The sequence below is a fragment of the Cyclopterus lumpus genome, chromosome 14 (assembly GCF_009769545.1).
Source record: "Cyclopterus lumpus isolate fCycLum1 chromosome 14, fCycLum1.pri, whole genome shotgun sequence".
NCBI lineage: Eukaryota > Metazoa > Chordata > Actinopteri > Perciformes > Cyclopteridae > Cyclopterus > Cyclopterus lumpus.
Window position 1 is genome coordinate 10,338,834 of NC_046979.1, and position 22,543 is coordinate 10,361,376.

Here is a 22,543-nt window from a genome sequence, read left to right on the forward strand (position 1 = left end):
TCTACAGGACAGACTTTATAGTTGCATCCAACACTAAAAGACGTGTTTTAACTACAGTCAAGGAACAGTGTATTACAACTACAGACTGTTCCAGCACTGATGGGCAACGAGAAATGACGTATAATGAACTGACGGTGATCAAAATAACTGACAGGACAACAGTTATCGAGCCAAGACGTAGCAACACTCTTGGCAATATATTGAAATGTTTCCTCGTCCTGTTCCTTCTGGTGTTGGGTAAGTGATTATTAACACAATTATTTCGAGTATACATTTTATTTTTTATTTTAGTCCTTACATTAAACATTTCTGAACTTTGTGTCCCTCAGGATTCACACTGTATACACAATACCCACAGACGGTCCAGCAGGAGGTGCAGAAAGAGTGGATAAACATGTTTAATCCCCTGGTAGGCATGATGCCAAACTATTTTAAATGGCACGGGTGAGTCATCTTCATCATCTTCATAACCATTCAACAACACAGATGCCAGGAGCATCTGAAATTCAAACAAAATGGCAAATGGGGACGCATGGATAACTCCTACCTTGATAGTTTCAGGGTTCAAGGTAAGTATAGAAGGTCAATCAATTGTTTCCCTGGCGGAAATCTCACCCGGTCACTCCGGGGAGGTAACAACCTGATCGGCACCATGCAGCGTCTGGCTAAACTCCAGCAACCATCCACACACGTCTTAGGCCCAAATATCCTTAAACTCCTGCCGTAACAGCATTCCCTGTGGCCGGCTCTTGGTGCCAGCGGCCATGCGCGCGCTCGCATTAATTTCACTGCAAGCGTTCGTCATTCAAGGTAAAGACATTAATCAGCATGTCGCACCCAGATCTTCTCCTTGATTATATAAATATGGGCAGACTTTGGCCAGGAGCCTAAAAAACAAACAGATTGTGGCCAGGAGCCTATAGTCGCTGTCCAAACCGTAACATCATTCATTCCCTCGACGGGATTACTGTAAATTAAATAATAGCGAAGGGCCTCAAATAATCTCTACTATAAAAAGGCATCTACAAGGCTGGTCCCGGATCAGGGATAAGAGTCACACAGCTGGAAAAAATGTAATCCCTGTGGTCGCCAGGTAAAAAACAAACAGATTACATTACATGTCATTTAGCTGACGCTTTAATCCAAGCAAATTACAATAAGTGCATTAAACCACGGGTACAACTCAGAAGAAGAATCAAGCCCCGCGCGCTCCGCATTAATTTCACTGCAAGCGTTCGTCATTCAAGGTAAAGACATTAATCAGCACGTCGCACCCGGATCTTCTCCTTGATCTTATAAATATGGGCAGACTTTGGCCAGGAGCCTAAAAAAAAAACAGACTGTGGCCAGGAGCCTAAAAAAAAAACAGACTGTGGCCAGGAGCCTATAGTCGCTGTCCAAACCGTAACATCGTTCAATCTCTCGACGGGATTACTGTAAATTAAATAATAGCGAAGGGCCTCAAATAATCTCTACTATAAAAAGGCATCTACAAGGCTGGTCCCGGATCAGGGATACTAGAGTAATGTAATCCCTGTAGTCGCCAGGTAAAAAACAAACAGATTACATTACATGTCATTTAGCTGACGCTTTTATCCAAGCAAATTACAATAAGTGCATTAAACCACGAGTACAACTCAGAACAACAAGAATCAAGCCCCGTGCGCTCCGCATTAATTTCACTGCAAGCGTTCGTCATTCAAGGTAAAGACATTAATCAGCACGTCGCACCCGGATCTTCTCCTTGATCATATAAATATGGTCAGACTGTGGCCAGGAGTCTAAAAAAAAAACAGACTGTGGCCAGGAGCCTAGTCGCTGTCCAAACAGTAACATTGTTCAATCTCTCGACGGGATTATTGTAATTAATTAAATAATAGCGAAGGGCCTCAAATAATCTCTGCTATAAAAAGGCATCTACAAGGCTGGTCCCGGATCAGGGATACTAGAGTAATGTAATCCCTGTAGTCCCCAGGTAAAAAAAACAAAAAACTGGCAACACATGGGCCTTGTGTTGCCAGTGCTGCATTTAAAAGGCCCTCTGGTCTCAGGAGCTGTCTGTAGGAGAGTATGGTTTCAGGGGGTGCTTTTGACTCAGTCAGTCAGTCAGTTAGTTAGTTAGTTAGTTAGTTAGTTAGTCAGTCAGTCAGTCAGTCAGTCAGTTAGTTAGTTAGTCAGTCAGTCAGTTAGTCAGTCAGTCAGTCAGTCAGTTAGTTAGTTAGTCAGTCAGTCAGTCAGTCAGTCAGTCAGTCAGTCAGTCAGTCAGTCAGTCAGTCAGTCAGTCAGTTAGTTAGTCAGTCAGTCAGTCAGTCAGTCAGTCAGTCAGTTAGTTAGTCAGTCAGTCAGTCAGTCAGTCAGTTAGTTAGTTAGTCAGTTAGTTAGTCAGTCAGTCAGTCAGTCAGTCAGTCAGTTAGTTAGTTAGTCAGTTAGTTAGTTAGTTAGTCAGTCAGTTAGTTAGTTAGTTAGTTTCTACCAGTTTGCATGTCAGTAGAAAAGCGTGTGTTAGTTTTGCAAGTTTGTATTTGTTCGAGAGGACAATGTACATTGATGAACACTTTAAATTAAAATGTAAATGCACCCAATTACAGCCGCAAGGCTCATTTCCATTGCCTGTCCCCCTGCCAGAATGTACAGACTAAGTGTCCTAGAGGAAAAGCTGCCAATACACAACAGTAATAGTAACAGTAATAAAAAGTTAACAATAAATAAAAAAAGAAGCCCATATATATATAAAAGAAACAACAGAAAATTAAAGCTGCACGTCGCGGGTACTGGCAGGTTTTGCTTTACCTCCCATGTAGCCTCAAAAAGCAAAAGGCACTGGTAATGGTACTCCTGGTTTACTGGGATGGGATTTGATTCCCGGCAGTGTCCTGCTACTTGTTTGGCATAAATAAACATGGAAGGCCATAATATTTTCCTTGTCACTGTTTCTGAAAATAACCTGTACATAGATTTATTTACAATAATTCAGATGGCCATAACATATGTATGAGATAACATTTTCTGACTGTTGTGGCCACATCTTTACAGATTGACTCCATTGTTTTTACAAATCAAGCATTACGTTATGGTTGGACCACAAAACAGAGTGCAGGTGGGACAAGAGGAGGTGGACTTTATGTCTATACATGTGTCTCTATGTGGTGAGAATACTCAACCGGCTGTTGGAATTCCAATCTGAAGTACAGGTCTTTCTGATCGAGCACAGATCTCCTCATGCCACCTGGTTACAGGACACAGACTGGCTTGCAAAGCTGTGCTATCTGGCAGATATATTCAGCAAACTGAAGGAACTGAATGTGTCTCTGCAGGGCAAGGACACCAGCATTTTAAACCTGTATGACAAGGTGGGTGCCTTCCTGAAGAAAGCCGAGCTGTGGAGAAGGTCCTCTGCACAGGGGGAGTTCACCTGCTTTCCTCAGGTGGAGGATTTTCTCTCTAGTGGGGATGTGAGCTCCAGTCAAGTCAGTTATAGTGGGACATTTGACCAACTTGATTCAAGATTGTCATTCCTACTTTCCTGACGTGGAGGAGAAATCTGCAGAGCTGGATTGGGTGAGAAACCCATTTATTCTGTCCGAAGCAAGTGGAAGCAAGCTACCTGTCACTTATCAGGAAAAAGTCACACAGTTTGGGGTGTGTGTGAAGCAGGAGCACCCTGACCCGGGACAGAAAGCTTTGGAGCAGCTTCTACCATTTGCCTCCACATATCTGTACTTATCTGTAATACTCCTTATTATCAGGCTGCTCTAATAAGTCTCTTAAGTCCCTCCAGTTGATCCAGAATGCTGCAGCTCGTGTACTCACAACAACTAAGAAAAGAGATCACATTACTCCTGTATTAGCTGTTCTGCACTGGCTCCCTGTAAAATCAAGAATCACATTTAAAATTCTTCTCCTCACCTACAAAGCCTTGATTGTTGATGCACCATCATATCTTAAGGAGCTTGTAGTACCATATTGCCCCACTAGAGAGCTGCGCTCACTAAATGCAGGGCTACTCGTGGTTCCTAGAGTCCTAAAAAGTAGCATGGGAGCCAGAGCCTTCAGTTATCAAGCTGATCTTTTATGGAACCATTTTCCACTTTCAGTCCGGGAGGCAGACACAGTCACCTCATTTAAGAACAGACTTAAGACTTTCCTCTTTAATAGTGCTTATAGTTAGGGCTGAATCAGGTTTGCCCTGGTCGAGCCCCTTGATATGCTGCTATAGGCTTGTAGGCTGCTGGGGGATGTTTTAGGATACACTGAGCACCTATCTCCTCTTCTCTCTCTCCTTATGGATGAATTTACATCTCTCCATTGCACCTTATTAACTCTGCTTCCTCCCCGGAGTCTTTGTGACTTCACGTCTCATAGGGTCCATTGGACCTGGCTGTGTCTGATGCCTCTTGCCTGGTGAGCCGGCCTCCTGCCTTGGCCCTGCTGATGCGCCCCACGCCCCCTCCTCTCTACCTCCTTATGTTTCATGGAGGTCCATTCATACATTGTCATATTTATGTAATGTGTTTATGTAACTTTGTAAATGCTGTTCATTCTGTACACATGACATCTATTGCTTCTGTCCATCCGGGGAGAGGGATCCTCCTCGGTTGCTCTCCTGAAGGTTTCTTCCCTTTTTTCCCTGTGAAAGGTTATTTTTGGGGAGTTTTTCCTTATCCGAAGTGAGGTCCTGGGACAGGGATTTCGTATGTGTACAGATTGTAAAGCCCTCTGAGGCAAATTTGTGATATTGAGCTATACAAAATAAACGGAATTGAATTGAATATCTGTGAGGCCTCCTTCTCTGCAATGACTGTGATCAAAACGAAGCAAAGAAACAGACTGTGCCTGGAGAAGAGCTTGATCACAGCAGTGAGAACCACTGGACTAAAGCATGGAACATTTTTAACATAAGAATCACACAAAAATCAAAATGGCTGACTTCCGGTAACGTTTAGAGCATGGTCCCAAGAGACTTTCATGCTTAGCTTTCGTGCTAAGTTAAGTTACGTTTCGAGCATGTTACATTGGCTTATTCGGTCACGGTGAAGGATCAAACTTCGCCGATCAAACTTCGCCGATGCTCCGACTCGCCGCACTTCAATGAATCCATACAATCTTCACAGTGAAGCATTATCAAAGTATTACGTCTATTCTGACACATTCTGAGAGGGATCTGATTAATCTGTGAGGAGAAGGGTATAAAAGTAGAAAACATGTAACTTAATGTTGCTACTAGGTGGCGCTATGACTAGAATTCAAAATTATCATATGGATCGGACGCAGAGTTTAGGAGAAAATCGAAAAAATTTGTTTTTTACTAAATTCAAAATGGCGGAAAATCTGATAGGCACATTTTATAACCACCAATTACTTTTTTGTAGAGCAGGTCCTAGTGGACATGTGTACCAAATTTCAAGTCAATCAGTCATTGTTAGCAAAAACCGTGGGCTTTCTGCCTCAGGGCACTATAGAGACATTTCAGTATATCAAAATGCGAGTTCGCCATAATGTCGTGTGCCAGTCCTGATATGCATGGGAAATTTAAGAACGTTTGGGATATGATAAAGGCCCCAAAAGGGCAACATTCCTTAGAGATAAGAATAATAAGAATTCCTCATAAAATAATAGGTTCCTCTACGACGAAGTCGTCACAAGGACCCTAAAAAAATCAGTGTAAGGAAGACATTTCACATACATCATATTGCACACCGATAAATTGCACATAAGGGCATTAATTAATTTGCACATTTACGGTTTCATTCATTCATATAACATTAATACATCACATATCCATGACAGTACTAATACTGCTAACCCAGGTTAAACTATCTATGTGCATAAGTTTGGGTGGACAACAGCCATCCCTTCATGTGCTTTTTGAAAGTGCTGAAGGTTGGGCACTCCCTAACAGATGATGGTAATGTGTTCCAGAGGGTGCCGCGTTTGACAGACAGAACCGTCTGACCACAGGTGGTCCGCCTGTGTGGGATGACACAGTCGCCTCTGTGGAGGCTCTGGTGACTCTAGTCACTGGGCCGCAGACAGGTCTGTTTGATGTACTCGTTCAGCGGAGCAGGTGCCAGACCATTTAGGGCTTTGTAAATGATGCTGGCTTCTTTAAGGCTGATAAGGTTGTTAAAACTTAAAAATGTATGTTTGTTCAGGATGTGGCAGTGATGATGGGTTTGCGGTTTCTTGTCAAAGACTTTGAGTGCTCTCTTATACAGAGATTCTATGGGTTTGAGTGTTGTTGTGCACGTGAGTGACCAGATTTGATGATCTACAGTGTCAAAAGCTCTCTTGAGATCTAGAAAGATAGCACCGACACATGCATTGCTGTCCAACAGACCCTTGATCTTTTCAATGAGGACACATAGGGCCGTATCAGTTGAGTGGTGGGCACGAAAACCAAACTGCATAGGATGCAACAGGGGATGGTCTTTGCTGAGATGCTCCACAAGAAGTCGGGCAACCCATTTCTCTGCTATTTTTGATATTATCGGTAAGATGCAAATTGGTCTGTAGTTAGACATGTTAGATTTTTTTCCCAGATTTGAAGATTGGGGTTACCACCGCCACCTTCCAGGCTGAGGGGACCACTGCATGTTTGAGGGATAGGTTGACCAGATGAGTTACGGGTTGGACCAAGGAGTCCTTATGTTCTTTATAAAAGTTGCAGTTAAAGCCAAATACATCCTTGGCTTTGGAGCTTCTCATACCACTAATGGAGCTCTAGCGCAAGTTCAGACAGGAAGACCATACCCCTCAGCCTGCCATCTATTCCACACATTCCTGCCAATCATTCCTCACGCATGCTCACTCATTGTTTACTTGCTGTCATTGTTCTGCGCCGTCAATCATGACACCAGCTGCGCAGATCAGCTGATCCCCTCTATCCAATAAGCACATGGAAACATTGACACGGTTAGCCAATCATCTTGGTGCTGTCTCGTTTAAATGTGACTGTCTCTCTACCTTCAGTTCTTTCATGCTGCTGTTACGCACCCCTACACTTCCCCATCTCCGCCCAGTCTCCATGGATCCATCAGCTTCATAAACTCATCATTCCATCAGCTCATCAGCCACCACCAGGTCCGGACTCCACGGGGGGATCTATCTCGTTGCTGATCGGGGCAGTCGGCCCTCAATTGCAAATCTCCCCACAGAGTCCAAGCGCCAAAGACTCTGAGACTTCATCATTTCATATCATCTGTTAACAATACACATGCATCCTTTCTTTATCTAACTGGTCTCTCCCTGATTGAAATGAGTTTGGCTACCTCTGAGTCAGTTATTTCAGTGATCTTAAAAACAGGTTGGATAGAGTTGACCGGGCTCTCACTGCAATCAGGAGAGGAGAAGAGCTTGGCTATCTCATCCACAGACTCCAAAAAAGTGGTTTAGACTAGTAGCCAGAGTGATGGGATCCCTCACTAGAGAGTTATTTATAGAGAGCTCTAGTTCCTTGTCCTGTTTACATTTACGACGAACCAATTTGTTAATGTTTTGCTAGATAATATTTCTGTTACCTTGTGCATTTGCAATGATTTCCAGGAAAAATGTGGCTTTAGCCTTACGTAACGTCTGAGTAACTTTATTTTTTGCTCGTTGTAAATTTGTATCTGCCTGTACCCAGGCTGGTCTTCAGTGACTGTTTCAACAGTGTGTCTCTAGCAGACATGAGCACTCTACATTCCTCATTGACCCATCTTCACCTTATTTCTCCCTCTACTGATGAAAGGGGCCATAATGTCTTTGACTGACCTGTTAAACAGATCACCACCACTCTCAGGGTTCATACATGTGAGTAATTTGGCCCAGTTGTATTTGTGTAGGGCTGCCGCTAGGTTATGTTGCTGTTTTTTTGGTATGAATTCATAACAGGGCATGGAATTAACTGGTTTTGAAAAGGAGTTGGAGAATCATGACTCTGGAGAAAAGAATTGCATTGTGATCCGAGAGACCTAAACTTGTACATGTGTATATACTTGTACATGTATATGTGTATATACTTGTACATGTGTATATACTTTTACATGTATTTGTGTATATACTTGTACATATGTATATACTTGTGAGCGCCGCGGAGCATGTCGGAAAGAAACTCTCACAAGAACTCAAATAAATGCCCGTCAGATATCAAAACACATTTGGGGGGAATTGATGACAGAGAGTCATTGTTATTCTTAAATACTGATGAATGAAGAAAAAAATTGGGCTCCAGCAGAAGGGGCACTTTTCTCATCCTGGACATGAGCAACACTTTCCAGCTCATTCTTGGGGATCCCGAGGCGTTCCAAGGCCAGCCGGGAGATATAATCCCTCCAGCGTGTCCTCGGTCTTCCCCGGGGCCTCCTACCAGTTGGACGTGCCCGGAAAACCTCTAATGGGAGGCGTCCAGGAGGCATCCTGACTATATGCCCGAACCACCTCAGCTGACTCCTTTCGACACGAAGGAGCAGCGACTCGACTCCAAGCTCCCCCCTGATGTCCGAGCTCCTTACCCTATCTCTAAGGCTGAGCCCGGCCACCCTACGGAGGAAGCTCATTTCGGCCGCTTGTATACTTGTACATGTGTGTACATGTATGTGTATATACTTGTACATGTGTATGCTTGTACGTGTATATACTTGTACATGTGTATGCTTGTACGTGTATATACTTGTACATGTATAGGTTGTAGTGTCACGGGCTGTCGCTAGGACAGGCTAGCCTGGGGCGGTGCCAAGAGAGAGATGAACACAGGCACGTCCGAGGGTATTTAACAAAAGTCCAGGTTTATTTCCCATCCCACCAGCAAGGTAACATTCAAAAACAACAAAGTATCAAAAAAAAGGTCCAGTTAGATAACGCAAAACATCCCGGAGGAGAAAGTGGTTAATTAACCAAACAAAAACTCAATCCTGGTGAATCCAGGCTACGAGGTCCTCTCCCTTGTTGTCCTCTTCCAGGTGCTCGTGGGTTCACCTTCCGCTCTCCCTTCTCCTTCCCAGGTGCTCTCCCTTAAGTCTCCCAGCCCTGCCTCAATCAGGTGCCTTAAGCAGCTGCAGCTGGGTGAGCGGTGAGGCAGGCTGGGAGATGTAGTTTTTGCACTGGTGGCCACTCTGTAGCGCCCATCCACTACCTGTCCCCTTGTGATGCCACAAGGTGTATATACTTGTATATGTGTATATACTTATATGTGTATATACTTGTACATGTATGTATACATGTGTATATACTTATACGTGTATGTACATGTATGTAAATACTTATAGTGTATACGCCTGTACATGTGTGTATGCTTGTACATGTGTATATCCTTTTACATTTGTGTGTGTATGCTTGTACATGTGTATATCCTTGTACATGTGTGTATGCTTGTACATGTGTGTATGCTTGTACATCCGTGTATGTGTGTATATACTTGTGCAAGTGTATCTGTGTATATACTTGTACATGTGTATGTACTTGTACATGTGTATATATTTGTACATGTATATATACTTGTACATGTGTGGAGACTTGTACATGTGTGGAGACTTGTACATGTGTGTACATGTATATGTGTATATACTTGTACATGTGTATGCTTGTACGTGTATATATTTGTACATGTGTGTATATACTTGTAGATGACCTCCTAATTGCATCAGATAAAGGACTCATCTCCGTACTGGTATTATTAGACCTTGGTGCTGCGTTCGACACCATTGATCATGACATCCTACTACAGAGACTGGATCAGTCGATTGGCATTTCAGGTACCGCACTAAGTTGGTTTAAATCCTATTTATCAGATCGATCTCAATTTGTATTTGTAAACGATGAAGCCTCAATGACCACCAACGTTAATCACGGAGTTCCACAAGGTTCTGTGCTTGGACCAATTTTATTTACCTTATATATGCTTCCTTTGGGCAATATTATCAGGAAACACTGCATAAACTTTCATTGCTATGCAGACGATACTCAATTATATCTATCGATCAAACCAGAGGAGACCAACCAGCTCGCTAAAATTCAAGAATGTCTTAAAGACATAAAAACATGGATGACCTGCAACTTCCTGATGTTAAACTCAGACAAAACTGAAGTTATTTTACTGGGCCCTGAACACCTCAGAGATCAATTATCTGGTGATGTGGTTTCTGTAGATGGCATTTCCCTGGCATCCAACACCACTGTAAAGAATCTAGGCGTTATCTTTGACCGAGACTTGTCCTTTAACTCCCACGTTAAGCAAATCTCAAGGATTGCAATTTTTCATCTACGTAACATTTCAAAAATCAGGCACATCTTATCTCAAAAAGATGCAGAAAAGCTGGTTCACGCGTTTGTTACTTCCAGACTAGATTACTGCAACTCCGTATTATCAGGCTGCTCTAATAAGTCTCTTAAATCCCTCCAGTTGATCCAGAATGCTGCAGCTCGTGTACTCACAAAAACTAAGAAAAGAGATCACATTACTCCTGTATTAGCTGCTCTGCACTGGCTCCCTGTAAAATCAAGAATTACATTTAAAATTCTTCTCCTCACCTACAAAGCCTTGATTGGTGATGCACCATCATATCTTAAGGAGCTTGTAGTACCATATTGCCCCACTAGAGAGCTGCGCTCACTAAATGCGGGGCTACTTGTGGTTCCTAGAGTCCTAAAAAGTAGGATGGGAGCAAGAGCCTTCAGTTATCAAGCTCCTCTTTTATGGAACCAGCTTCCACTTTCAGTCCGGGAGGCAGACACAGTCACCTCATTTAAGAACAGACTTAAGACTTTCCTGTTTGATAGTGCTTATAGTTAGGGCTGAATCAGGTTTGCCCTGGTCGAGCCCCTTGATATGCTGCTATAGGCTTATAGGCTGCTGGGGGACGTTTTAGGATACACTGAGCACCTATCTCCTCTTCTCTCTCTCCTTATGGATGAATTTACATCTCTCCATTGCACCTTATTAACTCTGCTTCCTCCCTGGAGTCGTTGTGACTTCACGTCTCATAGGGTCCATTGGACCTGGAAGTGTCTGATGCCTGGTGAGCCGGCCTCCCGCGTTGGCCCTGCTGATGCCCCGCCCCCTCCTCTCTACCTCCTTCGGTTTCATGGATTGGAGTTCCATTCATACATTGTCATATTCATGTAATGTGTTTATGTAACTTTGTAAATGCTGTTCATTCTGTACACATGACATCTATTGCTTCTGTCCATCCGGGGAGAGGGATCCTCCTCTGTTGCTCTCCTGAAGGTTTCTTCCCTTTTTTCCCTGTCAAAGGTTATTTTTGGGGAGTTTTTCCTGATTCGATGTGAGGTCCTGGGACAGGGATGTCGTATGTGTACAGATTGTAAAGCCCTCTGAGGCAAATTTGTAATTTATACAAAATAAACTGAATTGAAATTGAAAATGTGTGAATGCTTTTACATGTGTATGTGTATATAATTGTACATGTATGTGTCTATACTTGTACATGTATAAGTGTATATACTTGTACATGTATAGGTGTATATACTTGTACATGTATGTATACATGTGTATATACATATATGTTATATACATGTACATTTATGTATATACTTATACAGTGTATACATTTGTGTGTGTATGCTTGTCCATGTGTATATACTTGTACATGTGTATTTACTTGTACATGTGTGTATGCTTGTACATGCGTGTATGCTTGTACATGTGTATATACTTGTACATGTGTGTATGCTTGTACATGCGTGTAGGCTTGTACATGTTTATGTATGTGTCTGTGAGTCAGTCTGTGTTACTGTACTCATAAGTATGTACTTGTTCAGCACACAATGGTTATGGTTATATTTAGCTATTATTATTATTTACATATTATCTTTAGAGCACAACACCAAAGAGCCACAAGGCCATTAGCGATAAGGAGTGGATGGCAAGGCTGAGGGCGTTTGCCAGCTCTGGGGTTTGGCCTTCTGGAGGAGGCAATAGACCAGCCCCAAGGCAAAAGAAGTGGCACACCCTCTATCAGCAGGTACAGTATAACAAAAAATAATTACCCATTACATATTAGTGTCACTAGTATGCCATGCACTTGTTTACACATATGAAATATGATCCTGCAGATAATGTCAATCAGACGTAGTACACTGAGTGACTCACTCCAGGCTAAATATCAATTCTTACCATTTCAGATTGAGAAATGCCCCCATGGCCTGTAATTGCAGATTCCACGGCGTTATGGTGATCTGTTTAAGAATGAAGTCTCTTTATTGTTCATCTTGCATTGCATGTCTGTTACAATGCTGTAATGCTGTTGCTGTTAAAATCTTCTGCTGTTGTTCCACAGTCCGTGGCTTCAGCACCGGCTCAGCTGCTATTCCACAGTCCGTTGCCTCAGACTTAGCGCGGCCTTTACTGCGACCCACTCTAAATGTGTCAATGGTGAATAGATGTTTTAGTAATTCAAGTTTAGAATTAATTATTGTGTATGTGTTGCATCTTCAAATTAACTCTGGTTCTTCTTTGGTGGGTCACAGTCTGCCTCACTAAAGCCACAATTAGTGGCTAGGAGGACCCCCAGTCCTTCTCCTCTTTTTATATCCTCTGTGAGGAACCCAGCAGCCCTGCTCCTCTTCTTCTTCCTCCTCCTCCTCAATCCTCTGTGAGGATACCCAGCCCAGCTGGAAACTACAGCATTGCAGAAGATGCTGTGAGTACTGTGCAGCTTACTGTATTGGTCTTGCTTTATTGTAAGTCATTTGTTGTGTAGCCTTTATTTATGCATACACCTAATTATTATTTGTTGCTGTCATCACAGGGTGAGTCTGGAGGAGTTCAGCTAGCCGCTGCTGGGACTGCAGTTTCATTCTGGTTGCCAAGTAAAATGATTTCTAACACCCTCTTTCCCTCTGGCAAACTGCGGCCAGATTTGAAGCTGTGGTACGAGCCCCCTGTCCCGGCCCTCATCTACCATCAGACACCAACACCCAACCACTTTTGAGTCGGCTGGACATGGGGAGGTCCAAGTCCCCGAAAATAAGCAGGACTTCACTCCAGGGTTGGATAGTGTCAAGAGGCACAGCCTTACCACCACTGGCCCACTTGCACAGTGGCCTGATTGCTGCTGCCTGATAGAGAGGTATTCATCAGGCTGTGTCTCATACACCGTAGTCCCAAGAAGAAGGTGGCTGGGGCGGTGTCCAAATGGGTGCTGATCCTTGATGACTATAGAAAAGTCAGGCAGTGCATTCTGGACAACGGGACAGTTATGCAGCAGACCACCTTGCAGCTGGTGGACGTGAGCCATACCACCCTGGTGCAATGGCACAATAAGAGGGTGAAGAAGCAGGACAATTCAGTGGTCATACAATGGTTAAATATGCGGAGTCACATGTCCCTGGCAGATCACTCTCTTATTTGTGCCACTCACCCACCAGCATCAACACCCACCGTGCCGAACCCGGCACACCTATATGTCCAGCAGCACTGTCGGACAGGCAAAATTAAAGAGGAAGTCGGAGCGGCAGCTCTTTCCTCCTCCATCCGTGGCCCCTCAGCTGGTGATTCGACAGCAACCTTTCCTTCTCCCATCCCATGCCACAAGGTAGTTGTTCCCCGCTTCACCCTCGGTCCCTCAGAGGCTTGCTCCTGCCCCTGCCCCTGCCCACAGAAAGCTTACGAGAAAAGTACTACACAACACATGCAACAAATGCGGGCAGTTCAGGACTGTAGAGACTGGGCACAGTTAATACAAGGGGGTAATTTACTGCCCCTCGGTAGAGACTGTTTCAAAGGAGCAGTGGTTGGAGAACAGGCGAAAGAAGTAACTCTTTCGTTGATTATCACCTGACACTGGACGTTACTCTTGTATATAGTTGTCTAATATGTTTATTTTATTATTGTGTGTGCTGTTATATTGTTGTATTATATGTGATTTTATATTATATTATACATTACAGACTGGTGTTTTTATATCTTGTCCTCATTCATTTAAATAAAAATTTGCTTTTCTCATACATTTTGTTTTCAAACTCTTGTTTTCAAATCAATATCGGGGGAATAGATGCACTTTTATTATGAATATAATAAATCTCAATCCTGCCGGAGTTGGGATTTTAAACCCTTCAACAAACAACGAATTTCACCTTCCAGACTCACCTGCATAATAGTTAGTCCAATGGATTTGGTTGAAAATGAAACGCTAGCAGGATAACGTGAACACGGAAACACATGTAGGGATACCCCCATTCGTCCTAATGGGGGTATTCCTACTAGCGTCCCTCGTGTGACGTAATCTTTGGGATACAGGGTTGTACAGGGTGGTGTAGTCCCGTGGGCTTCATCAGTGGCGGATTTAGCAAATTGGGGGCCCAAGGCGAAGGTATGTATGGGGCCCCCCCATCCGATCTTTAAAAGAACGAAAAAAGATTTTACCGACTGAATGGTGGATAGGCAGGTAAAGCTAATCTACAGGGAAGTAAAGGTTGGAGAGGAAAAAAAAAACCTTCCCCTTTAAACCCTGCATACACTTCTTTACTCCAAAATGAAGATGGAAAGCAGAGAACACACAAAGTGTAGCACTACACAAACTAATAGTCACGATGGAACCGAACAGAGAATAAAGTTTCAGATAACATCTGTCTTTGCCAAAATGCCAGGAAAACCAGCACTGTTTATTGTGTGTGTGTGTGTGTGTGTGTGTGTGTGTGTGTGTGTGTGTGTGTGTGAGTGAGTGAGTGAGTGAGTGAGATTGTTCTCCACATCACACGCTTCTGACACAGAGTCCTACTTGTTGACATTTTCTTACAGGTCTTCACACCAACATGATGCGCAGATGTAGGAGCTGTACCTGTAAAATAATAATGATAGTAATAATAAAAAACATTGTCACCAACTAACTATGAACAAAATTAGCTCCTTTCTTTTATCGTGAAGTGAGAGGATAACAACAAACAACAGCAGTCCATCATTGGGATTAAGAAATAGGATTTTTTGCATTGTTAAATGATTACCTTCTCTCTTGGCCAGGAGCCTAAAAGAAAAACAGACTGTGGCCAGGAACCTAGTCGCTGTCCAAACAGTAATATCGTTCAATCTCTCGTCGGAATTACTGTAAATTAAATAATAGTGAAGGGCCTCAAATAATTTCTACTATAAAAAGGCATCTACAAGGCTGGTCCCAGATCAGGGATAAGAGTTACACAGCTGGAAAAAATGTAATCCCTGTGGTCGCCAGGTAAAAAACAAACAGATTACATTACATGTCATTTAGCTGACGCTTTTATCCAAGCAAATTACAATAAGTGCATTAAACCACGAGTACAACTCAGAACAACAAGAATCAAGCCCCGCGCGCTCCGCATTAATTTCACTGCAAGCGTTCGTCATTCAAGGTAAAGACATTAATCAGCATGTCGCACCCGGATCTTCTCCTTGATCATATAAATATGGGCAGACTTTGGCCAGGAGCCTAAAAAAAAAACAGACTGTGGCCAGGAGCCTAGTCGCTGTCCAAACCGTAACATCGTTCAATCCCTCGACGAGATTACTGTAAATTAAATAATAGCGAAGGGCCTCAAATAATCTCTGCTATAAAAAGGCATCTACAAGGCTGGTCCCGGATCAGGGATACTAGAGTAATGTAATCCCTGTAGTCCCCAGGTAAAAAAAACAAAAAACACTGATAGCACTTCAGTGGCACTTACTTACTGTAATTTGGCTCTCTTAAAGAAACGTTACTTCTTGATTCTTGTCGTTCTGAGTTTGTCATATAAATGTGGTCAGACTGCCCCCAGTAGCCTAGGCGCTGCCCAAACCGTAACATTGTTCAATCTCTGGCATTTCCCTGTTTGACGACCCTCTCGGCCACTGGTCGTCAGGAGAGAGAAAACACCTGAGGTATTCAACAGCACTGGCAACACATGGGCCTTGTGTTGCCAGTGCTGCATTTAAAAGGCCCTCTGGTCTCAGGAGCTGTCTGTAGGAGAGTATGGTTTCAGGGGGTGCTTTTGACTCAGTCAGTTAGTCAGTTAGTTTGTCGCAGCAACCCCGGTTCGAATCCGGGTCACGGCAGGGGGCTTCCAGTTGTGCGTGGTTCAAGCTCTTATTGTTGTTGTCATGTACTCTGGCATGTGTCTCATTTAACACAGTTTCAAACTTGACAGCTCCAGACACGTTCTTTCGACGTTAAGCCCGATGCTTTCCGACTACACCCGCCCAGAGTTCTCCATGCAGTTCTACAAAAAAGAAAAAAAGCGCGCTTTTGCATGAAACGCTGGCAGATGGAGGCATTTCCCACAATGCACCATGAGTAGGGCTAGTGGCGCAATGGACAACGCGTCTGACTACGAATCAGAAGATTCCAGGTTCGACTCCTGGCTAGCTCGTACAATTCTTTAACTTGTCTATCAGTTGAACAAGTTCTTGCATCGCAAACTGGGTATAAAAACTCATCTGACAACTCCTATGTAGGGCAGAGCAAAGGATAAAGCACCTGTCTGGAGGTTGAACATTTAGCTATCTTGTACATTTCTTGAACTTCAAAATCACTTGCTGCTAGTTTGCAAAGTTCCAGCTCTCTTACCTATTAATTCAAGTGCACTTATAGCTGGAAAAAGGCCCGAATGATGTGTGAGCTGCCTTTCATCACAGAAAAGAAGAACTCTGATTACCAAGTGGCCGTGATCGTATAGTGGTTAGTACTCTGCGTTGTGGTCGCAGCAACCCCGGTTCGAATCCGGGTCACGGCAGGGGGCTTCCAGTTGTGAGTGGTTCAAGCTCTTATTGTTGTTGTCATGTACTCTGGCATGTGTCTCATTTAACACAGTTTCAAACTTGACAGCTCCAGACACGTTCTTTCGACGTTAAGCCCGATGCTTTCCGACTACACCCGCCCAGAGTTCTCCACGCAGTTCTACAAAAAAGAAAAAAAGCGCGCTTTTGCATGAAACGCTGGCAGATGGAGGCATTTCCCACAATGTACCATGAGTAGGGCTAGTGGCGCAATGGACAACGCGTCTGACTACGAATCAGAAGATTCCAGGTTCGACTCCTGGCTAGCTCGTACAATTCTTTAACTTGTCTATCAGTTGAACAAGTTCTTGCATCGCAAACTGGGTATAAAAACTCATCTGACAACTCCTATGTAGGGCAGAGCAAAGGATAAAGCACCTGTCTGCAGTCTGGAGGTTGAACATTTAGCTATCTTGTACATTTCTTGAACTTCAAAATCACTTGCTGCTAGTTTGCAAAGTTCCAGCTCTCTTACCTATTAATTCAAGTGCACTTATAGCTGGAAAAAGGCCTGAATGATGTGTGAGCTGCCTTTCATCACAGAATAGTAGAACTCTGATTACCAAGTGGCCGTGATCGTATAGTGGTTAGTACTCTGCGTTGTGGTCGCAGCAACCCCGGTTCGAATCCGGGTCACGGCAGGGGGCTTCCAGTTGTGAGTGGTTCAAGCTCTTATTGTTGTTGTCATGTACTCTGGCATGTGTCTCATTTAACACAGTTTCAAACTTGACAGCTCCAGACACGTTCTTTCGACGTTAAGCCCGATGCTTTCCGACTACACCCGCCCAGAGTTCTCCACGCAGTTCTACAAAAAAGAAAAAAAAGCGCGCTTTTGCATGAAACGCTGGCAGATGGAGGCATTTCCCACAATGCACCATGAGTAGGGCTAGTGGCGCAATGGACAACGCGTCTGACTACGAATCAGAAGATTCCAGGTTCGACTCCTGGCTAGCTCGTACAATTCTTTAACTTGTCTATCAGTTGAACAAGTTCTTGCATCGCAAACTGGGTAAAAAAACTCATCTGACAACTCCTATGTAGGGCAGAGCAAAGGATAAAGCACCTGTCTGGAGGTTGAACATTTAGCTATCTTGTACATTTCTTGAACTTCAAAATCACTTGCTGCTAGTTTGCAAAGTTCCAGCTCTCTTACCTATTAATTCAAGTGCACTTATAGCTGGAAAAAGGCCCGAATGATGTGTGAGCTGCCTTTCATCACAGAAAAGAAGAACTCTGATTACCAAGTGGCCGTGATCGTATAGTGGTTAGTACTCTGCGTTGTGGTCGCAGCAACCCCGGTTCGAATCCGGGTCACGGCAGGGGGTTTCCAGTTGTGAGTGGTTCAAGCTCTTATTGTTGTTGTCATGTACTCTGGCATGTGTCTCATTTAACACAGTTTCAAACTTGACAGCTCCAGACACGTTCTTTCGACGTTAAGCCCGATGCTTTCCGACTACACCCGCCCAGAGTTCTCCACGCAGTTCTACAAAAAAGAAAAAAAGCGCGCTTTTGCATGAAACGCTGGCAGATGGAGGCATTTCCCACAATGTACCATGAGTAGGGCTAGTGGCGCAATGGACAACGCGTCTGACTACGAATCAGAAGATTCCAGGTTTGACTCCTGGCTAGCTCGTACAATTCTTTAACTTGTCTATCAGTTGAACAAGTTCTTGCATCGCAAACTGGGTATAAAAACTCATCTGACAACTCCTATGTAGGGCAGAGCAAAGGATAAAGCACCTGTCTGCAGTCTGGAGGTTGAACATTTAGCTATCTTGTACATTTCTTGAACTTCAAAATCACTTGCTGCTAGTTTGCAAAGTTCCAGCTCTCTTACCTATTAATTCAAGTGCACTTATAGCTGGAAAAAGGCCTGAATGATGTGTGAGCTGCCTTTCATCACAGAATAGTAGAACTCTGATTACCAAGTGGCCGTGATCGTATAGTGGTTAGTACTCTGCGTTGTGGTCGCAGCAACCCCGGTTCGAATCCGGGTCACGGCAGGGGGCTTCCAGTTGTGCGTGGTTCAAGCTCTTATTGTTGTTGTCATGTACTCTGGCATGTGTCTCATTTAACACAGTTTCAAACTTGACAGCTCCAGACACGTTCTTTCGACGTTAAGCCCGATGCTTTCCGACTACACCCGCCCAGAGTTCTCCACGCAGTTCTACAAAAAAGAAAAAAAAGCGCGCTTTTGCATGAAACGCTTGCAGATGGAGGCATTTCCCACAATGCACCATGAGTAGGGCTAGTGGCGCAATGGACAACGCGTCTGACTACGAATCAGAAGATTCCAGGTTCGACTCCTGGCTAGCTCGTACAATTCTTTAACTTGTCTATCAGTTGAACAAGTTCTTGCATCGCAAACTGGGTATAAAAACTCATCTGACAACTCCTATGTAGGGCAGAGCAAAGGATAAAGCACCTGTCTGGAGGTTGAACATTTAGCTATCTTGTACATTTCTTGAACTTCAAAATCACTTGCTGCTAGTTTGCAAAGTTCCAGCTCTCTTACCTATTAATTCAAGTGCACTTATAGCTGGAAAAAGGCCTGAATGATGTGTGAGCTGCCTTTCATCACAGAATAGTAGAACTCTGATTACCAAGTGGCCGTGATCGTATAGTGGTTAGTACTCTGCGTTGTGGTCGCAGCAACCCCGGTTCGAATCCGGGTCACGGCAGGGGGCTTCCAGTTGTGCGTGGTTCAAGCTCTTATTGTTGTTGTCATGTACTCTGGCATGTGTCTCATTTAACACAGTTTCAAACTTGACAGCTCCAGACACGTTCTTTCGACGTTAAGCCCGATGCTTTCCGACTACACCCGCCCAGAGTTCTCCACGCAGTTCTACAAAAAAGGAAAAAAGCGCGCTTTTGCATGAAACGCTGGCAGATGGAGGCATTTCCCACAATGCACCATGAGTAGGGCTAGTGGCGCAATGGACAACGCGTCTGACTACGAATCAGAAGATTCCAGGTTCGACTCCTGGCTAGCTCGTATAATTCTTTAACTTGTCTATCAGTTGAACAAGTTCTTGCATCGCAAACTGGGTATAAAAACTCATCTGACAACTCCTATGTAGGGCAGAGCAAAGGATAAAGCACCTGTCTGCAGTCTGGAGGTTGAACATTTAGCTATCTTGTACATTTCTTGAACTTCAAAATCACTTGCTGCTAGTTTGCAAAGTTCCAGCTCTCTTACCTATTAATTCAAGTGCACTTATAGCTGGAAAAAGGCCTGAATGATGTGTGAGCTGCCTTTCATCACAGAATAGTAGAACTCTGATTACCAAGTGGCCGTGATCGTATAGTGGTTAGTACTCTGCGTTGTGGTCGCAGCAACCCCGGTTCGAATCCGGGTCACGGCAGGGGGCTTCCAGTTGTGCGTGGTTCAAGCTCTTATTGTTGTTGTCATGTACTCTGGCATGTGTCTCATTTAACACAGTTTCAAACTTGACAGCTCCAGACACGTTCTTTCGACGTTAAGCCCGATGCTTTCCGACTACACCCGCCCAGAGTTCTCCACGCAGTTCTACAAAAAAGAAAAAAAGCGCGCTTTTGCATGAAACGCTGGCAGATGGAGGCATTTCCCACAATGCACCATGAGTAGGGCTAGTGGCGCAATGGACAACGCGTCTGACTACGAATCAGAAGATTCCAGGTTCGACTCCTGGCTAGCTCGTACAATTCTTTAACTTGTCTATCAGTTGAACAAGTTCTTGCATCGCAAACTGGGTAAAAAAACTCATCTGACAACTCCTATGTAGGGCAGAGCAAAGGATAAAGCACCTGTCTGCAGTCTGGAGGTTGAACATTTAGCTATCTTGTACATTTCTTGAACTTCAAAATCACTTGCTGCTAGTTTGCAAAGTTCCAGCTCTCTTACCTATTAATTCAAGTGCACTTATAGCTGGAAAAAGGCCCGAATGATGTGTGAGCTGCCTTTCATCACAGAAAAGAAGAACTCTGATTACCAAGTGGCCGTGATCGTATAGTGGTTAGTACTCTGCGTTGTGGTCGCAGCAACCCCGGTTCGAATCCGGGTCACGGCAGGGGGTTTCCAGTTGTGAGTGGTTCAAGCTCTTATTGTTGTTGTCATGTACTCTGGCATGTGTCTCATTTAACACAGTTTCAAACTTGACAGCTCCAGACACGTTCTTTCGACGTTAAGCCCGATGCTTTCCGACTACACCCGCCCAGAGTTCTCCACGCAGTTCTACAAAAAAGAAAAAAAGCGCGCTTTTGCATGAAACGCTGGCAGATGGAGGCATTTCCCACAATGCACCATGAGTAGGGCTAGTGGCGCAATGGACAACGCGTCTGACTACGAATCAGAAGATTCCAGGTTCGACTCCTGGCTAGCTCGTACAATTCTTTAACTTGTCTATCAGTTGAACAAGTTCTTGCATCGCAAACTGGGTATAAAAACTCATCTGACAACTCCTATGTAGGGCAGAGCAAAGGATAAAGCACCTGTCTGCAGTCTGGAGGTTGAACATTTAGCTATCTTGTACATTTCTTGAACTTCAAAATCACTTGCTGCTAGTTTGCAAAGTTCCAGCTCTCTTACCTATTAATTCATGTGCACTTATAGCTGGAAAAAGGCCCGAATGATGTGTGAGCTGCCTTTCATCACAGAAAAGAAGAACTCTGATTACCAAGTGGCCGTGATCGTATAGTGGTTAGTACTCTGCGTTGTGGTCGCAGCAACCCCGGTTCGAATCCGGGTCACGGCAGGGGGCTTCCAGTTGTGAGTGGTTCAAGCTCTTATTGTTGTTGTCATGTACTCTGGCATGTGTCTCATTTAACACAGTTTCAAACTTGACAGCTCCAGACACGTTCTTTCGACGTTAAGCCCGATGCTTTCCGACTACACCCGCCCAGAGTTCTCCATGCAGTTCTACAAAAAAGAAAAAAAGCGCGCTTTTGCATGAAACGCTGGCAGATGGAGGCATTTCCCACAATGCACCATGAGTAGGGCTAGTGGCGCAATGGACAACGCGTCTGACTACGAATCAGAAGATTCCAGGTTCGACTCCTGGCTAGCTCGTACAATTCTTTAACTTGTCTATCAGTTGAACAAGTTCTTACATCGCAAACTGGGTATAAAAACTCATCTGACAACTCCTATGTAGGGCAGAGCAAAGGATAAAGCACCTGTCTGCAGTCTGGAGGTTGAACATTTAGCTATCTTGTACATTTCTTGAACTTCAAAATCACTTGCTGCTAGTTTGCAAAGTTCCAGCTCTCTTACCTATTAATTCAAGTGCACTTATAGCTGGAAAAAGGCCTGAATGATGTGTGAGCTGCCTTTCATCACAGAATAGTAGAACTCTGATTTACCAAGTGGCCGTGATCGTATAGTGGTTAGTACTCTGCGTTGTGGTCGCAGCAACCCCGGTTCGAATCCGGGTCACGGCAGGGGGCTTCCAGTTGTGCGTGGTTCAAGCTCTTATTGTTGTTGTCATGTACTCTGGCATGTGTCTCATTTAACACAGTTTCAAACTTGACAGCTCCAGACACGTTCTTTCGACGTTAAGCCCGATGCTTTCCGACTACACCCGCCCAGAGTTCTCCACGCAGTTCTACAAAAAAGAAAAAAAGCGCGCTTTTGCATGAAACGCTGGCAGATGGAGGCATTTCCCACAATGCACCATGAGTAGGGCTAGTGGCGCAATGGACAACGCGTCTGACTACGAATCAGAAGATTCCAGGTTTGACTCCTGGCTAGCTCGTACAATTCTTTAACTTGTCTATCAGTTGAACAAGTTCTTGCATCGCAAACTGGGTATAAAAACTCATCTGACAACTCCTATGTAGGGCAGA

General features: G+C 44.0%; 19 non-coding genes across 19 annotated transcripts; all 19 read left to right on the top strand.

Moving 5' to 3' along the window:
- Positions 1 to 16,241: 16,241 nt before the first annotated feature.
- Positions 16,242 to 16,314, top strand: trnar-acg. Its single transcript has one exon. It is a non-coding gene; the product is annotated as a tRNA-Arg (tRNA).
- A 291-nt stretch (positions 16,315 to 16,605) lies between these two features.
- Positions 16,606 to 16,677, top strand: trnah-gug. The gene has a single exon. It is a non-coding gene; the product is annotated as a tRNA-His (tRNA).
- Positions 16,678 to 16,918: 241 nt separating this feature from the next.
- On the top strand, positions 16,919 to 16,991 carry trnar-acg. The gene has a single exon. It is a non-coding gene; the product is annotated as a tRNA-Arg (tRNA).
- A 298-nt stretch (positions 16,992 to 17,289) lies between these two features.
- Positions 17,290 to 17,361, top strand: trnah-gug. Its single transcript has one exon. It is a non-coding gene; the product is annotated as a tRNA-His (tRNA).
- A 242-nt stretch (positions 17,362 to 17,603) lies between these two features.
- trnar-acg lies at positions 17,604 to 17,676 on the top strand. Its single transcript has one exon. It is a non-coding gene; the product is annotated as a tRNA-Arg (tRNA).
- Positions 17,677 to 17,967: 291 nt separating this feature from the next.
- trnah-gug lies at positions 17,968 to 18,039 on the top strand. The gene has a single exon. It is a non-coding gene; the product is annotated as a tRNA-His (tRNA).
- Positions 18,040 to 18,280: 241 nt separating this feature from the next.
- Positions 18,281 to 18,353, top strand: trnar-acg. Its single transcript has one exon. It is a non-coding gene; the product is annotated as a tRNA-Arg (tRNA).
- Positions 18,354 to 18,651: 298 nt separating this feature from the next.
- On the top strand, positions 18,652 to 18,723 carry trnah-gug. The gene has a single exon. It is a non-coding gene; the product is annotated as a tRNA-His (tRNA).
- A 242-nt stretch (positions 18,724 to 18,965) lies between these two features.
- On the top strand, positions 18,966 to 19,038 carry trnar-acg. The gene has a single exon. It is a non-coding gene; the product is annotated as a tRNA-Arg (tRNA).
- A 291-nt stretch (positions 19,039 to 19,329) lies between these two features.
- Positions 19,330 to 19,401, top strand: trnah-gug. The gene has a single exon. It is a non-coding gene; the product is annotated as a tRNA-His (tRNA).
- A 241-nt stretch (positions 19,402 to 19,642) lies between these two features.
- trnar-acg lies at positions 19,643 to 19,715 on the top strand. Its single transcript has one exon. It is a non-coding gene; the product is annotated as a tRNA-Arg (tRNA).
- Positions 19,716 to 20,013: 298 nt separating this feature from the next.
- On the top strand, positions 20,014 to 20,085 carry trnah-gug. The gene has a single exon. It is a non-coding gene; the product is annotated as a tRNA-His (tRNA).
- A 241-nt stretch (positions 20,086 to 20,326) lies between these two features.
- trnar-acg lies at positions 20,327 to 20,399 on the top strand. The gene has a single exon. It is a non-coding gene; the product is annotated as a tRNA-Arg (tRNA).
- Positions 20,400 to 20,697: 298 nt separating this feature from the next.
- Positions 20,698 to 20,769, top strand: trnah-gug. Its single transcript has one exon. It is a non-coding gene; the product is annotated as a tRNA-His (tRNA).
- Positions 20,770 to 21,010: 241 nt separating this feature from the next.
- On the top strand, positions 21,011 to 21,083 carry trnar-acg. The gene has a single exon. It is a non-coding gene; the product is annotated as a tRNA-Arg (tRNA).
- Positions 21,084 to 21,381: 298 nt separating this feature from the next.
- On the top strand, positions 21,382 to 21,453 carry trnah-gug. Its single transcript has one exon. It is a non-coding gene; the product is annotated as a tRNA-His (tRNA).
- A 241-nt stretch (positions 21,454 to 21,694) lies between these two features.
- On the top strand, positions 21,695 to 21,767 carry trnar-acg. The gene has a single exon. It is a non-coding gene; the product is annotated as a tRNA-Arg (tRNA).
- A 299-nt stretch (positions 21,768 to 22,066) lies between these two features.
- trnah-gug lies at positions 22,067 to 22,138 on the top strand. The gene has a single exon. It is a non-coding gene; the product is annotated as a tRNA-His (tRNA).
- A 241-nt stretch (positions 22,139 to 22,379) lies between these two features.
- Positions 22,380 to 22,452, top strand: trnar-acg. Its single transcript has one exon. It is a non-coding gene; the product is annotated as a tRNA-Arg (tRNA).
- The last annotated feature ends 91 nt before the right edge of the window (positions 22,453 to 22,543 follow it).